This window comes from Rhea pennata, chromosome 10 (assembly GCF_028389875.1).
Source record: "Rhea pennata isolate bPtePen1 chromosome 10, bPtePen1.pri, whole genome shotgun sequence".
NCBI classification, from domain to species: Eukaryota; Metazoa; Chordata; class Aves; order Rheiformes; family Rheidae; genus Rhea; species Rhea pennata.
In genome coordinates, this window is record NC_084672.1 from 17698699 (window position 1) to 17713952 (window position 15254).

Here is a 15254-nt window from a genome sequence, read left to right on the forward strand (position 1 = left end):
AAAATAAAATCTTTTGGGCACAAACAATTGCAGTGTGGTATGCGTCAATGAAAAATATCCTTTACTGCTTCATGAATGGTGGTAGCAATTCTTCTGTACTGATGACACATGTCAAAATAGTTACCTGATAAACAAGTAGGATATAAGATAAGGTGAAGTAAGACATCTTTGATTCTTAGCCATTGCCAGTGTTGCAGTTTGGCACCATATCTTTGCAGATATGGTTAAATGCAACATAATGCTAATGTTTACTGTGTTTAACTTCAGAGATTTACTTTAGATACCCAATTTAGAAACCTATACTGTAGGTCAGTGGAAAATCCAAAAGCATCCTGAAGTAAAAACTGTCTCCTTACCTTTGAATATGTGGTGCTTCCACATATAGACATGTTGGGAATGTCCTTTCTTATTTGTAAGAAAATCATTAGCACTAACCTGGGTAACAAACTGTTGTAACATTTTATTTTATCTTGAGATGTAGCAAAGAATTTTATTTGAAAAGCGAGTGGGTTTTTCTTGGTTACACTAAAGAAGAAATCTTTGCTGAGACAGTAGAGGAAGATGTTAATTGGATGTTAATCAGTGCTAGGTTTCAGTAAGCCTGATCTGCATAAGTGGAGGAACAGTAATGAGAAAGTTCTGCGGTTTGCATGGCTGGTTTGACATAAACAAATTATTCTTCTATGGATTGTGCATTCTGTCATAATTTCTGCTGTTTTTCAGACAGTTCACTACTCATTCAGACAAGTTTTCTGAAGTTTCTAGAGTATGTCTGCATAAGATATAACTTAGCTTTCATGTCTGATACCCAGTTTTAAATCAAATAAATTCAGCTACTCAACATAATATTTTACATTTTGTTGTAGTTACCTTTCTGTCTCATCAAATATATTATTATTTTGTTAATGATGTTGCCACTGCTAGAAAAAATTGACACATTTGTACTTACATTAATAGATGCAACGTCACTTTTAGTTTTAATGATGTTTTAAAATTAGGTCTCAGTATTTAATGGCATTTTTTTTAAAGTCTGTGCAATTTTGTGAGTCTAGATTAATGAGTTAGTCATACTGAACTGAAGAATTTTATATTTAAGACAAGTGTAAATGCCAGTGGTGTCACTTTCTGAAGTGACTACCCCAGCCCCTTTGTTTTTTATATCCTTTCCCAATCCCTGTTTTCTTCGGACCTTTCTGCTGTTCTGGTTTGATATAAGCAGTTCTGCTTATGGAATAGGTCCACTGACATTCTGAAAAACTATGTACTAATTTCTTTTAGTTATCTATGTTGACTCTTTTTGTGAAAAATTATAAAAATATTTCAGTTTTATTGTTTATTGATATACACATTGACAACCTGTACGTTTCCTGTCTTGATGACCTGCTTTGTTTTGCTACTGTTGCAAGTAGGGTATGAAATCTCTTGGGTCAGAGTGAAGAGATGGGAAAGACTTGTTTTCTTCTTTTTAGGGACAGAAGGAGGATTATTGTTTGTTTCTTGCAGTTTTATTTTGTTTATGATGTAAGTAATCTGGAAGCTGGTCAAAAGCATTCAGCAATACTGTTTCTCATAAAGCTGCCTTTCTTTCTAGAAAAAGTTGGTTTTGAGATTTCATTATAAAGATGTTGAAAAGTTGAAGTACATTTCTCTGTATTTCCCACATGCATTGTTGAGTTAACCTCAGACTTTGCAAAAAAGAAAATACCTTTTAGAATAAATACATACAATTTTTTTAAAAAAAATAATTGGAGAGTAGAGAGTAAAAATGATTTCATAATGGAAAAATATCATAACTCTATGGTCTCAGTGTCAAGCTCTGCAATATAACTGCACTATATTCAGTGGGTAAGAATTGGACATTTGCTTTTTCTCTTCACTTTTATACATGCTACAGATCTCTTGATTATATCAATACAAATTTAAGAACTGAAATAGCAGAATTTTGCTTGCTTTGAGTTATGCTAAGCATTCTAGCTTAGTACAGAGCTTGTCAATGAAATGTAGTGAAGATTGATTCCTTGTGTCATTCTCACTCGTGACTTTTTGGATTAACTGTTCTTTAGTCCATTTATGACAGCTCTTAAATTCAGAAAATATTTCATAATGATGTGTAATGCAGCAAAAATATAGATAATACATGTTCTATGATGCAAATGAAGAAAAATAATACTACTAATGGTAAAATAGATGTTTATTTGCTGCAGAATCCAGAGTGCAGTTGAAATTAGCTACTGTGTTTCTTGAATATAGTTTAAAATGTCTTAGAAACCTGTGGTTGCTAATTCATTTTTGCTTGCAAGAACGCTGGGCGTTGCCAGGATGGAAAGAAATTTTTAATTCAGGATGAAACCTTCTAGTCAACTGAGAAGCAACATTTCTGAGATCTAAAAAGGTGTTTTGGTCAGTATGTGACCTTTGAAAATGGAAGTGTAAATCAGAGGAAAACAAATGCAGAAAGAAGAGTGTAGATAAAGGCAATCTTTGTGTAGCATTTTTATAAAGAAGATACTGGGCCTGGTTTGCTGATAGAGTCAGAGAACTTTTCACCAAACAACAGCTCTAAAGCAGCCCTAATCCACTTTCTCTTCCCCCAAAACAAGCAAACATACAAAGCCAGGCCCAAGCTGACTACCGGTGGGTTAGAAGAGCCAGTAGCTCTTCTATGTCGGGAATAGAGAGCAGAAGGTAAGGGCAGTGTCTACTCTCAACTTCATTAAAATGACTTGTAGGATGAGAACACCTCCTTTTTTTACCCTGTTGTTTCTTATATTTTAAATTTTATTTTAATATTGAATTTAATAAAGTGAATTTTAATAAAAGGGCTATGACCTACAGCTTTGAGAGCTGATATGTGGAAGGGCAATGCAGATAGAAATTACTTCTTTTTACCCTTACATGAGCATTATTGTCACACACTGTCATATACGACATCTCTGAGGAACAGCAATACTGGCATATCTTGGCCAGAGAGGGGAACAATGCTTTAGCAGGGAGCTGTTTTGATCCTGCTTGCAGACCTGAAAGTTAGTAAGCGTTGGTGTAATTTGCATCTGTCCCACTGAGCTGTACAAGCATGGGGGAGCTCTGGAATGTGAACTCATTTGATTTGATATGAGAGGATGGTGTCAAAGTTCAGTAAAAACATTTTATGTCCAGCAAAGTTACACTTTCTTTTACTCTTGATTTGCTGATGTCGTTGGTTGGTTTACTGCAGTACAGTGTTTTGAGATAGGCATCAATGCAAATGTTGAGACTAACAGTCAATGTTGAGATTAACAATCGCACACAAGTTACACAATTTGTTTATTTAAAGTATTACTAGTCTAAGTAAGTAACATTTATTCATAGATATAGCCAAGCTGAAAGAGATATTAAACAATAAAATATGACTATACCTTTATGCTGCAGATAATTTTTTTAGCTTCTGAACGTTGGTGAGGGGAGGAATATACTAGAGCCAACCTTCCAAATTTAAAAAAGTAAGTTTGCCTGTTGACGATGAGAATTATGGCTAGATATTGCTGTACTTATTACTTTCAACAAAATTTAGCATTTTAAAATTTCATTTGTAAAAAAAAAAAAATGTATTAATAGATGCCATCTGAATTTTTTTTACTTTTTGTGGCTTTTTTTCCCCCTAACCAGTGACCGCACTTGACATGTGACTGTCATTTTCCTGTTAGTTTATATCAGTATGTTCTATTTGGGACTCTTTAAAGATGATTCCAATTTCAAGTTATTTAAAAGAAAAAAAAAGATAAAGAAAAAAAATAAATGGATAAGAATTCTCCATCTATGGAATATATTGTGCTTGCTATATTTATTTTGTACTAGCTTCAAGCCTTTTGTTTATTTGTTTTTCATATCCTTTCCCAATCCCTATTGGGATTATAGCTTCCATTGTCTTACAGGTCCTAGAAGTGTTTACCGCTAACAGAAGGGTGGGATGTGTGCATGCTGAGAATGTAGCAGGGTTTTTTAAGGGTTGTTTGCTTTATTTCTGGTTTTTTGTCTGATATGCAGTCTCACAAAGAATAGATCTGGTGAGCCGAAAGCTGAACTGAAAGACTCGCTCAACAAAAATGGTAAAGGAGAAAGGTTTCAATTTTTATGGCCTGTGAGTTAATGGTAATTACTGGTACTGTGTAGCTACTTCAAAATATTTTGGGTATTTTGCTAATGCAACTGGGATGCAAACAAAAATAATGGCATTCAACAGAGGAGGGCATTTTCTTAGGTTAATTTCCCTTTAGTCTTACTCTTGCTTTTCAGTCTTTCCCTTACACAGGCATGTTTATCCTAACTTCCAAAATAATCATTTCTGTGTATAGGTGGGATGATACAGTCTTAGATCTGAAACACTGTTCTGCTTTTTAGATTTTAATATCCAGCTTATATATTACATAGTGGGAAAGAGCAAGGTTACTGCTGTCACGTCTGCAGAATTAGCTGTATAGAGTTAAATAGCAAATAAATAATTTATGCTAGGGAACTGTAGGAACTAAGATACATCAGATAAACAGATTACACATCTTGGTTTTGGTCTTTGGAAAACTAGACAGATGTTTCCCAAGAGGACAAAAGCAGTTCTTACTCTGAAAAATATTTTCTTTCCTTCTGTAGTAAGAAAACTAAGTCGTTAGAGAAATTCCCAACTGTTGATGAGGATTTTGCTGGTGATTACTCTCTGAAAGGATGACTGACTAGTTTTTGTAAGCAGAAAGGCTAAACCTGTGCGCCATGCAAATCTGATTTCCCCTCTCCACCCCATACTTCTGTTGCAATTGATGCTTCAATTCTCATCCTGTATTTCTCTTTCCACAGAGTCTAGGTTCTCACTAGTCCTTTCTATTAATGGATTTATGAGCTGTGAATAAAGCGTTTGTCACAGCTAGCACTACTGTTTTACTGGTCCATCTGACGTTTTGAAATTGAGTTGATTTAAATGACTAAATTTGTTCTAGCTATTTTCAGTCCTGTAGAAAACTTTTACTGCTCTGTCAGTTAGCGTTGTTTTTCGCAATGATAGTAAATAAACTATTTTGGCTGTTATTGTTCCTCAGGTGTCTTTTTAGTCTGCCTGCTTGCATATTTAAAATATAGTTGCCAGTTTGGGAACTATTGTGCCCACTTTGTAAGTGAGGAACTGAGGTGTAGAGAAACTGACTTGGCTGAAAGAACCAGGGAGACAGTGGCAGGACAGATCCTTTAAATAGATCTTCTAAATCCTCCTGTAACACATTACTCCTTGAGTTACAAGTGACTTAGGCCCAGCATGGAGTGTAAGCATGAAAAAACAATACCTCTGCAGTTATTTGTGGAATGCTCAAAAAAGAAACATTTCCATTTATGTTGTATCAAGGATAGAGAAATGCTCTTGTTAAAGAAATGCTGGTAAAGTGGAGAAGAGAAAAAAGCTAAGAAATGTTGGTGTCACCTAGTAAAGCCTGAAAAACTATCCCTTTTGAACTATAGTCTTATGCTAGCAAACTACCATATTGACATAATTTTAGTGAATTTGAATGAATTGTTTAAAATGCTTTTACAATAATTTCTCAACTGTTTTCCATTTCAACTGTGAATGAATAAGCATTTGTTATAGTGTTATCCCCTTTACCATTCTCTGCATAAAGATGATAGCACTTCAGCTGCAATTTTATCTTTAAGCCTTCCTTTTATCTGTTAGACAATCTAAAGCAAGCTGTATTTCAGGCATGTATTTTCAGACGTAAAACGGATAATTTCTCTTTCTTGAGAATAGCAGAAAAATATAATAAAGGTTTAATCTTCTTAAGTCTTGTTGATGTTCTTTTGTATTCAGGTTAGTGCTTTAAAGTCTAACCATTTTTATGATTCCATGGGAAGATGCTATAAATTCAAAAGTATCAGCAGCATGCAAAGACTCTACAGGTGAGAGAGGTGTTCTTTTTCAGCAGCTGTAAGTCATATGATTCATAGGCAGGAAAATGGATACAGAAAAACCAAAGAGGTTTATCCAATTCAGATTTATAGCAAGCTCCTTTGAGGATCTGTTATTCTCTAATTATTTTTTTTTAATTAATTGAGCTATAAAGTGAAATGAAATTACAACCTAAACTAGTTGTTATCTGTTGGGTTAGCTCTTACCCAAGTAAATAATCTCTTTTTTTGTACCATGCTATACTTGACAAAATATAAATAACAAGTATTCAAACATACTTTGCTATAAAAGGAGTCTAAGAAAATTTAGGAAGAATACTCAACAACTATTGTGCACGAGTTATTAGTATTTAACACACTTTGCACTTTCGTATTACAGCAGGCACATCAAATTGCAAAATGTATTAGTTGGTAGAAGCAAAGGTTAAGTTGCTGTTGAGAATGTCTTTCACCTGTTTTTAAAAACATAGTGATATGAAACATGTTAATTTTCAGCAGTTTTCCTGATTACAAATTTACCATATGTATTTTGTAGTAGTGCATAGGACTGTGAAGTAACAAAAACATAAAACTAAGGATTGGTAGCTATCTTTCTGCTGTTCTGTGATGTTATTTCACAACAGCAGCATACTATTCAGGTATATTGATTAGATTAAGTAGTTTATTACAGACATTTATACATTTTAATCACTTTGTAGACTTAAAGAATCTTGTGTTTTAGAAAGATATTGATTAATTGCTAGGAACTAGGTAAAGCATTGAGAGCAAAACTGTCTAATCATAACAGATTTCTTATAATTACTTTGGTTTTATAGTTGCTGAATCCTATAATCCGGTTTAGTAAAAAGAGACTTTTTTTTAAATCTTATCGGAAGCTAAATTATTTTGTAATCTGTGCTCTTGGAAAGTGGGATTTCACTATGCCAGTGAAATCCATTTAGTGTTTGCATTAATTAATCTGATTGAAAAATGGAGAATTTAAATATATATTCTAGCTGTTTTGGTTTTAGAAAACTGATTCTTCAGTTTGAGAAACTATGATTTTACAATAAGCCGTGAAGAATAGTATCCATAAATCATTTTTAAAGTGTAAAATACAGAGACATTTAGTTAGAGCTGTGTGCTTTTTCCTTGTTACTTGTATTTCGTTACTAGTATTCTATTACTAGGAAGCTTGAATTGGTTATACACTTGGTATGTATATACCTCAGAGAAGGCTTGTTTTTTTCTTAGGTATTTGGCTTTGTTTCCTTTCTAATAAACCAAAGTTAGAGGAAACAGTGCTTTGTTTGCTTTCAAATCAGAACCTAAGATTTATGGTTTATAAAATGTATGTTGTTATAAAGGAATAATGGAAGTGAGGTGAACTAACATTGTCCAATCTAATGTCAAATCAGAAACCTTCTGTGACTAGACAAGATTGGGACCTGAACATTTAGATGCAACACTTCTTTAGTAACTGAGTTAAAACAAAGTTAAGAAGCAAGTAGTAAAGTGAAGAATATTTTGCTGACCCTTGTGCATTTCTACCTGAAGAGAGTGTACATACATGCAAATAAAAATATTGAAGGATGTGTTATGAAGACTACGGAGTCAACTGCTCACAGCTTGGGTGACATCAGAATTAAGATTTCCCTGTAATGCTAATTTATCCCCATTTTATTAATTATTATTAGAGGGGGTCAAGAATTCACCACAGAAATTGAAACACTTTTCCAAATGGTTTTTATTTTTGATGACGTCTCGACAAAACCAACCAAATTTTTGTTAGGGATTTTGAAGAACTGATGGCCACTCAGTAGCCATAATGACCAGCTTCTTTTAAGCTTCCCTTCTGGTAACAAAAACCTAATGGTTTTTCAGTGCTACTTGGAAGGCTGTTAAAATTACTATCCAGTCCAGTAGTTCAGCAGCTCTGTGCTTGTTACCCTCCCATCCAGTTACTGTTGGGTTACTTCATGTGTGGTTTTCACACTTACTTCCCAGCACCTCTGTTCTGTCATGCCATATAAGAGCAATATTCCTAAAAAAGGCAATTTAAAACTAAAAGTTGTTTATATTCCATAACTGAGGGACCCATAGTGGTGACCAGCTATTTTAAATTTTAAATTAGGTCAGTTATATAACAAAGTACAGGGCTTCTGTGTAAAAAAATGAACATAGACATTATGCCACTGGATTCTGGGCTTGCTTGCTTGCTTTTTCCTGCTGTGTTCGTGTCATTCTGATCTCTGTAGTAAACAAGGCAGACATAAAATAGAAAAGTCTTTCTAGCACAGATCTGTCTTGTTTTCAGAGCATGTTTATTGTACAAGGCAAGTACCTTGTGAAAAAATAGTACATACAATTGTGTAAATAATCGTATCACAAGAATAGTTACTAAATTTGTGAATACCTCTTTCTACAAATTCAGCACTGCTCAAGTTGATTTTGTGGGTATATAAAACAATTCCCAGCATAAAAAAAAGAAAGAAAGAAAAATGGAAATGGAGATTGCCGTAGTTGTTCATTTTCTTTGTTCTTTGCATTTGTTCTGTTTTCTGTAACACAAGATCGAGTATGTGTTACAAATTACTCTGTAGAGAATCTTTTCCTAGTTAAGATATCAGTATCTGGTACACCCTCTGGCATAAGACTCCTTGAAATGCCCCACACAGGTCATGGTCGTACAAATCAGTAGCGATCACTGGAGAGACTTCCCAGACAGCACTGGCGTACTAAGGGTGATTTTCTTCCCATGAGCTGCCAGCTAGGTGTTTGAGATGAGCTCAACACATAAATTTCATTTATCAGTTAAACAACAGACTTTGGAAAGTTTCTTTTTCTGTGTGATATTGCTAGAAAGGCTGATCTTCTCTATTCATTTGATACCTGAAGACTTTATGTCGAGACAATCATTGTCAGTGTCCTTCCTATCAACTTGGTCACTGTGTACAAAGGAAAGCAGGTGGCCATGGCAGAGACACTGGCATTTAAAGAGGTCTCTCTCTCAGCGTTCTGCTGCTTAAATTAAAACTTGTGCTTCTCAGATAGTAATTCTGGATAATTAATCTTCAGTAGAATATAGTCACTTAGAAACTGATGTTACATGCAAAGTTACCAGCCATTTTGTTATAACTTAACCCTTAAAGCATGCATTTTGAAAAGACAGATGACACTTTATTTCCTCAAATACCAGAATCCCGTCCCATTCTGGTCTGAGTTTTGAGAGTTATTTTTCAAAAATGTCTGATTGAGTAATGCTGAAATTGCAGAAGTTGAGATTCTCCAAGTCTGGTTGAAAATCCAGCAAGTTTATATTCATAAATGAGTTGGTTAACTTTTTTAAAATTCTGTCAGTAAAATGTGTGTGCGTGTTTGTGTCTGTAAAACGTAATAGTCCTAGATCATTTGCAGTTAAGCATTACTGTGCCTCTCTTGTTTTGAGTTTATCCTCTTATAAGAATAAAATATTTCCTGGCAGTTGAAGTAGGGACGTAACTTATTTTATGAAAATCAATGCATTGCACTTTGTTGTGTCTGTAGTCAGCCATACTGCAGTTATATAAACATCAATTGTGTGAGAATCTTACTGGGATGGTGACTTCAAAGCTTCATTGTACATTTTTTTGCAGGCAGGCAGAGGCAAGTAGAACAGACCAAAAAGGCTCAGACAATCCGTGTAATGTAATGCAAGTTTGATGTTGTGCAGTGTACTGTTTCTTTAACACTAACGCTGCAAAATTTGTTCAAATGAGGACATTTAACAGTATATGATGAAGTTGGAAGATGGTCACATTTGAGCGTAATCCATTTTATATTATATAAAGTTACTGTAATCTCTCAGGAGATATTTGAACTGCTGTTCAGTTCTCAAGATAATTAAATAACTCCCATTCTGGATCAGGGAATTGAGCATACGTATAAAAATATAAGTGAATAATATAAAAATATATAAATATGATAGTATGTAATATAAAATATGAAAATATAAGTGGAAGCATTTTTGTCTAACTCCAACTTAAATAAATTCTGTTCTTGATTTCTCTGGAGATAGTTTGTAGTTGTATGGTCATATAGATATTGCTTCATTAAAATAGAGAAAAGTTTGTATTTGCAAGGGAGAAGCAACAGAATTGTTGGGGCTGTATTGATTTCATTGTGAGTGTGTCATGCACATGATAAGTACTTTCTTCCTTCAGAAGAATTGATTGCACTTGAAATCATAAATAAGATGCACAAGAATTTATTTGCACAGTTTAAGTTGAGTTAGTGTTTTTTATTACAGTGAGAATCTAATCCTGCTCAGCATAATGCCCATAATATGTGAATGATTATGTGAAATTCATTTAAACTGCAATTTTTGGTCACAGTGGTAGATCCACCACTAAAGGTCATGCATAATGCTAGTTCCTCTGTAATCCTTGTTAAGCTAGCATGCTTAATGTTGTCATATGAATAACTCTGGGTTTTTGCTTCCTCCATCTGTGACAATACAGGTGTAGCTTGTATAGTATGGTTCTCGTTTGCCTGTTAATGATGCAGTAAGTAAATGCAGTTTCTGCAGGTCCAAATTTCTTCTGATACAGAATGATTCTGTGTAACCCTGGGAACACGTTTTCAGAGTATTTGAATCTAGAGGTAACTTAAAATATGTAACTCTTTTTATACTTCTAGATACATTTTTCATCTTAATCATGGCACAAAGTGCTTTATTATATTTAACAGAAGTCCTTCCCTTAGAGTCAGGGTTGAATAAGCCTTTGAACTCCAGGGACTTCATTTTCAGTGGAGAAAGGGTTTTTGCCAGAGTGAGAGCGAGTTGTGGCACAATACAGGTTTGTTACAGGTTTTTTGATAAAACCAGGTGCTTGTGCAAGGTCCTTCTTGTTCAATCTTATTTTGAAAAAAATAAGTATAAAGTAGCATAAAACTCTGAAAGATCAACTAATACTAGAAGTCTGACCATAAGAACTGGCAAATGGGTCTGTGTGAGGGTAGATCAGGTAGTGAAGATCGGGCTTTAAACCTTTCTTTATTTCCAAAATTAGGTTATATGGGGTTTGAATATGAAGATTTGGACCTGGCTTCATAACCATTTTTATGGAAGGTGAGTCTTCGTCACTACTATTTCAGAGTCAGTGTATATTGACCTTATCTGTGATAAAGCACTGAGACTTCTGTTCAAAGAGGCTTAGTATTATGCATCAATTATTACTTTGAATCTGTTACAGAATGAAAATAAACATCGTTTTAGTTGCAGTATTCCATTTCTAGGATTCCCCCTTTATTTTCCACCTGCTCTCAGACCTAAGATATCTCTGACTTTTGATATTGGAAATAGTTATATTTTGTTCAGTGCTTCGGTTAGCATTTCCCAAATAATCCACTTCATTAAAATAATTGAAATGGTGTGTTGCATGTTCCTAAAATTTGTTGCCCTCCAACAGCTAAGAAGCCTATATACACTATTGACTTCAGTTAGATGTTAATTTTTTTTAAAAAAAATTGCTTAGTATTTGACTTGCTTGGGCCATGGGAGAAGAGTAAGTCATCTCAAGTCATGTCAAATTTCACCAGAAGAGAACTATACATTTACAGTGTAGTTCTGGAGTCTAAGCTGTAAGTCCATGCCAGCATGCCATCCATGCCAGCATGCCACTAAAGAACTAGGTGCAGAAACAACTCCTCTTGGTAAGCCAGGTGGTTCCAATAAAGCACATTTTCTTCTGTGAGTTTGGTGGGTTTCATTGCAAAGATAGAATGCTGTTGAAAACTCATTTTCTTGTGGTAACATTTAGACCTTCATGAATGGTTTGACTATGTTGTTGGAATTACGCTGTTTTCTCCTTTCCCAAGTCCTTTGTTCTTTCCTTCCAAGTCAATTAGAAATAGATTTTTATGAAAGTCGGTCGCAAGGCTCGTCAGGCAAATGACAATTTCTGCCTTCTGTCCAGTATGACTAAAATAATGTGTTTTAAGTCTTCATTAGTAATTAGAGCTATTATTAATAGGTGCTCTAAGTAATTCTAGGTATGTTATATTCTTCGTTCAGGTCTATTTTGACTGTATGTCAGCATGACTGGAGTTGTACAGTTTGCTTCTGACAGGCTATGTGTAAGTGTCAGGAGAAGCCGCAGTGTGGCCTGCAGTTCTGGCCTCTGAGCATCTGGAGTGGGGACTTGGTTAAAACATGATACGATTCTTGCGGGCTGATGCACCGGGGTTTCCCTTCTGCGGCATCCAAGCTGTTGAGGACCCAGTGGAGGAGGTGTTATCTGATCTTATCTCAGCAGAAAGCTGAGTGAAATAGGTTGTGAGCCTAGGGGTAGGTATTGGGAAGCATTCTCTACTCACAGAGGGTGCTTGTAACCAAACAAGCTAATGTGTCTCTGTGCAGTTAAACATTAATGCTGAACATATTTTGTACTGGTGAGCTGACAGGAAACTTATAGTCTAAGGAAAAGAAGTATTCTGACATAACATAGTGAGGACTGGTTAGTGGGTATTTTTTAAATACTATCTGTAAAAATGAAGCAAAACACCAGAATGTTGTGGTTTACCAGTCAATTCTGCAGTTTATTTTTTTTTTAAAAAAAAAGAGTTTAAAAAATGCAGTAGCATGCTATTTCTGAGTTAGGAGTGAAACAAACTTGGGAAAAACAGGGATATTTACATGCAAAAATGTTCTTTGCCCTCTTAGCCAAACTATGGGCTGTAGAATAATGCTGAATATCCTGCTGTGGCAGCTTATGATGTTTCATCTGTTTCTGTATCTTGTAACTAAATGCAAGTCTTCCTTGAATTCTTTAATGAAGACATACACTGTATTCTAGTTTTATATTTTTAAATGTTTTTACAGCATACTTTTTCATATTTGATAAGTGTATTAAGTAGTATGCTGTTTATTGTTAATATAGAATTTTTGCAAATAGTAAACTGATGTTTTCATTCAATGCAATTTTAAGTGAAACGGTATTTGTTGTATCTGCAAAAGCATAACAAAAGTGAAGGTTTCTAAATGGTCGAATGAAAAATACTTAAAGCACATTCTTTTGGCAAATAAAGATTATGCATAAAAATTGTTGTCTATATTTGCCTGCACATACATTACAAATTTGTAAATATGCTACATGTTTAAAATCTATAGCTCATAATAACATTTTTTAAAGGAGGGAATGGCAGTTGTTTACACTGAGTATAATTTTGTCTCTATTTTATAACTGCATATTTGACTGTATGGGCATACATGCAGAGAAGGGTGAAACAAAAAATAGAAAATAAATTATTTTCAGTGAGGTGTTTTTGAAAAAGATGAAAACTACTAGTTGTAGTGTGCCTATTTCAGAATACACTTCTACAGAGTTGAAAAATTGCTAAATAGAGGGCAAAATAGGCTGCTTACAATCCTCAGAATGTTTTGAGATAGAATTAAATTGAAAGAATATATAGGTTTTGATTTTTGAATCAATTAATGGGAGAGGAGAATATTTCTACTGCATTTTCTAGAACTACTCTAGAAAGCAAAATCAAAATAATAAAGCTCTTCTGTTTTTTTTTTTTTTTTTTTTTTTTTACCATTTTACTGGTGCCACCATTTTACTGATGGCAACCTTAAAATTTTACTAAATGTTTTGCTGTCGTGGGATTGTGTGTTGATAGTGTGATTATAGAACTTTTGAGTGTTGGATCAGATTAATGGGGCTATCAGTGGAAGAGCTGAAGAGCTACTGCCTGTGCACTGTTAGTAAATAAAGAGCATCAGTCTCTAAAATATCAGTTTGACATCTTTTGTGAGCATTAAATTGGTTCCTAAAAATGTAACCACTTATAAGCCATAATGGCAAAAATAGCATGCATTATTTTGTGTCCTGAGTAGTTACTGCCCTATAGCTCCAAAGAGCAGTAAAAATGAAACTGTTTTATCAATTTTTTGTAATGGGACAAAATTCTTCCAAAGATCAGAGTTGATTGGTGTTTTGTGCTAGCTATTTAGTTTGTGTAATAGCTTGCTTTTAGAGATGTAAAACATAGTAATCCAAAAATAAGATTTTTACCTGGCTTCAGGGCAAGTATTTGCATTTGTATCTTTAAATCCTATTATGTTGCAGTTGATTCTCTGTTGTTCCATCAGGAAGGAAGGAAGTTGTAACTATCACATAAACTTGCCAATTTTGCAGCAAAGAATTTGAAATGAGTTTTATTGGTGTCCTTACTACCTATGGTTCAAAGCATTTCTTACAATATAGATGGTATTTTATTTAACAGTTTAACCTTGAAGTGTATGTTAGTTGGCTTTGATATTAAAAAAGGCTTCTTATTGTTTATGTAATTTCATGAACTTAGTGTATTTTCATTGTACTAATAACCTCTAAGATTCTAAAAGCAGTTTCTAAAAACAGATGTTTTAAATCCAAACAAGTGAAACACTAGGTTTTGGGTGCAGTCATTCTGCTAGTTCACAGTAATATTTGCCTTAATTATACTTTATAGAAAAATAAAATCCCTCAAGAAAAATAACTGGTAGCTGTATGTTCTCAGAAACAAGAAATCCATCTTTACAACCCTTAGGATGTCAAGATCTTTGGAAGACATCTATCTGTCTTGATAATAAACCTGTGCCTATGCTCATCCATCCTTTCTCTCTTTAGTACAGTTTTGGATGTTGTGACTAATAGTCTGACGTGGTTATAGACACCTGGGAAGACTATTTTAGAGAAGGTGATTGATTCTGTAGTATAGGCATTCTTCACCAAGACTGTTCCAAAAGTCAGTATGCTAAGGATGGAGATAGCCTATATCTACTACAACCATTTAATGTTTATTCTGGCCCTTTTCGTCTCATGTCCCAGTCTGCATTCTTTACTTATTTTTCTTCTTTCTTGCACCCAGTAGCCTGGCCCAGAAGTGAATTGCTAATCATGCTTATTAGAGTACAAGGTTTATTACTTTTTGATTAGCTTTTCTCTATGTGCCTTTGGGACAGTGCAGTTAGGAATATAGCTCCAAATGATCCACAAAAGTAGAGAACTGCGTGCTAGAGATATGCAGGAGCACTTCTCTCTGTGTTTGGAAGTTTGAGGCAAAAAACATTGTTATTCTTGATGTTTAGATCACTTTAGAATGCAACTCAGGTTTCATCTGTTGAGAAATTGTGTCAGTAATTGAAAGAGCCATCGTCTCGTTTCACTTAGATAAGGCAGTCTCAGTCTTCATTCTTATAATTATTGGAAGAGCCCAGCAGCAAAAATCTGATTAGCAATTTCCTAACGCTATTGGAAAACAACATTTCTAGAATATTGTTGTGTGCTGGGTCAATGATACAACTCAAGATTGGCGTGAAAACAGATTAGGAA

General features: G+C 34.4%; 1 protein-coding gene across 4 annotated transcripts in view; it reads left to right on the top strand.

The window, feature by feature from the left end:
• Positions 1-15254, top strand: part of ENTREP2 (endosomal transmembrane epsin interactor 2) — a 160657-nt gene that overhangs the window by 34339 nt on the left and 111064 nt on the right. The window contains exon 2 of one of the 4 annotated variants that reach the window (XM_062583394.1): positions 10950-11008. The exons of the other annotated variants lie outside the window; for them this stretch is intronic. The gene's annotated coding sequence lies outside the window, so the exon portion shown is untranslated. The remainder of the gene's footprint in view (positions 1-10949; positions 11009-15254) is intronic. 4 annotated transcript variants of the gene reach the window in all.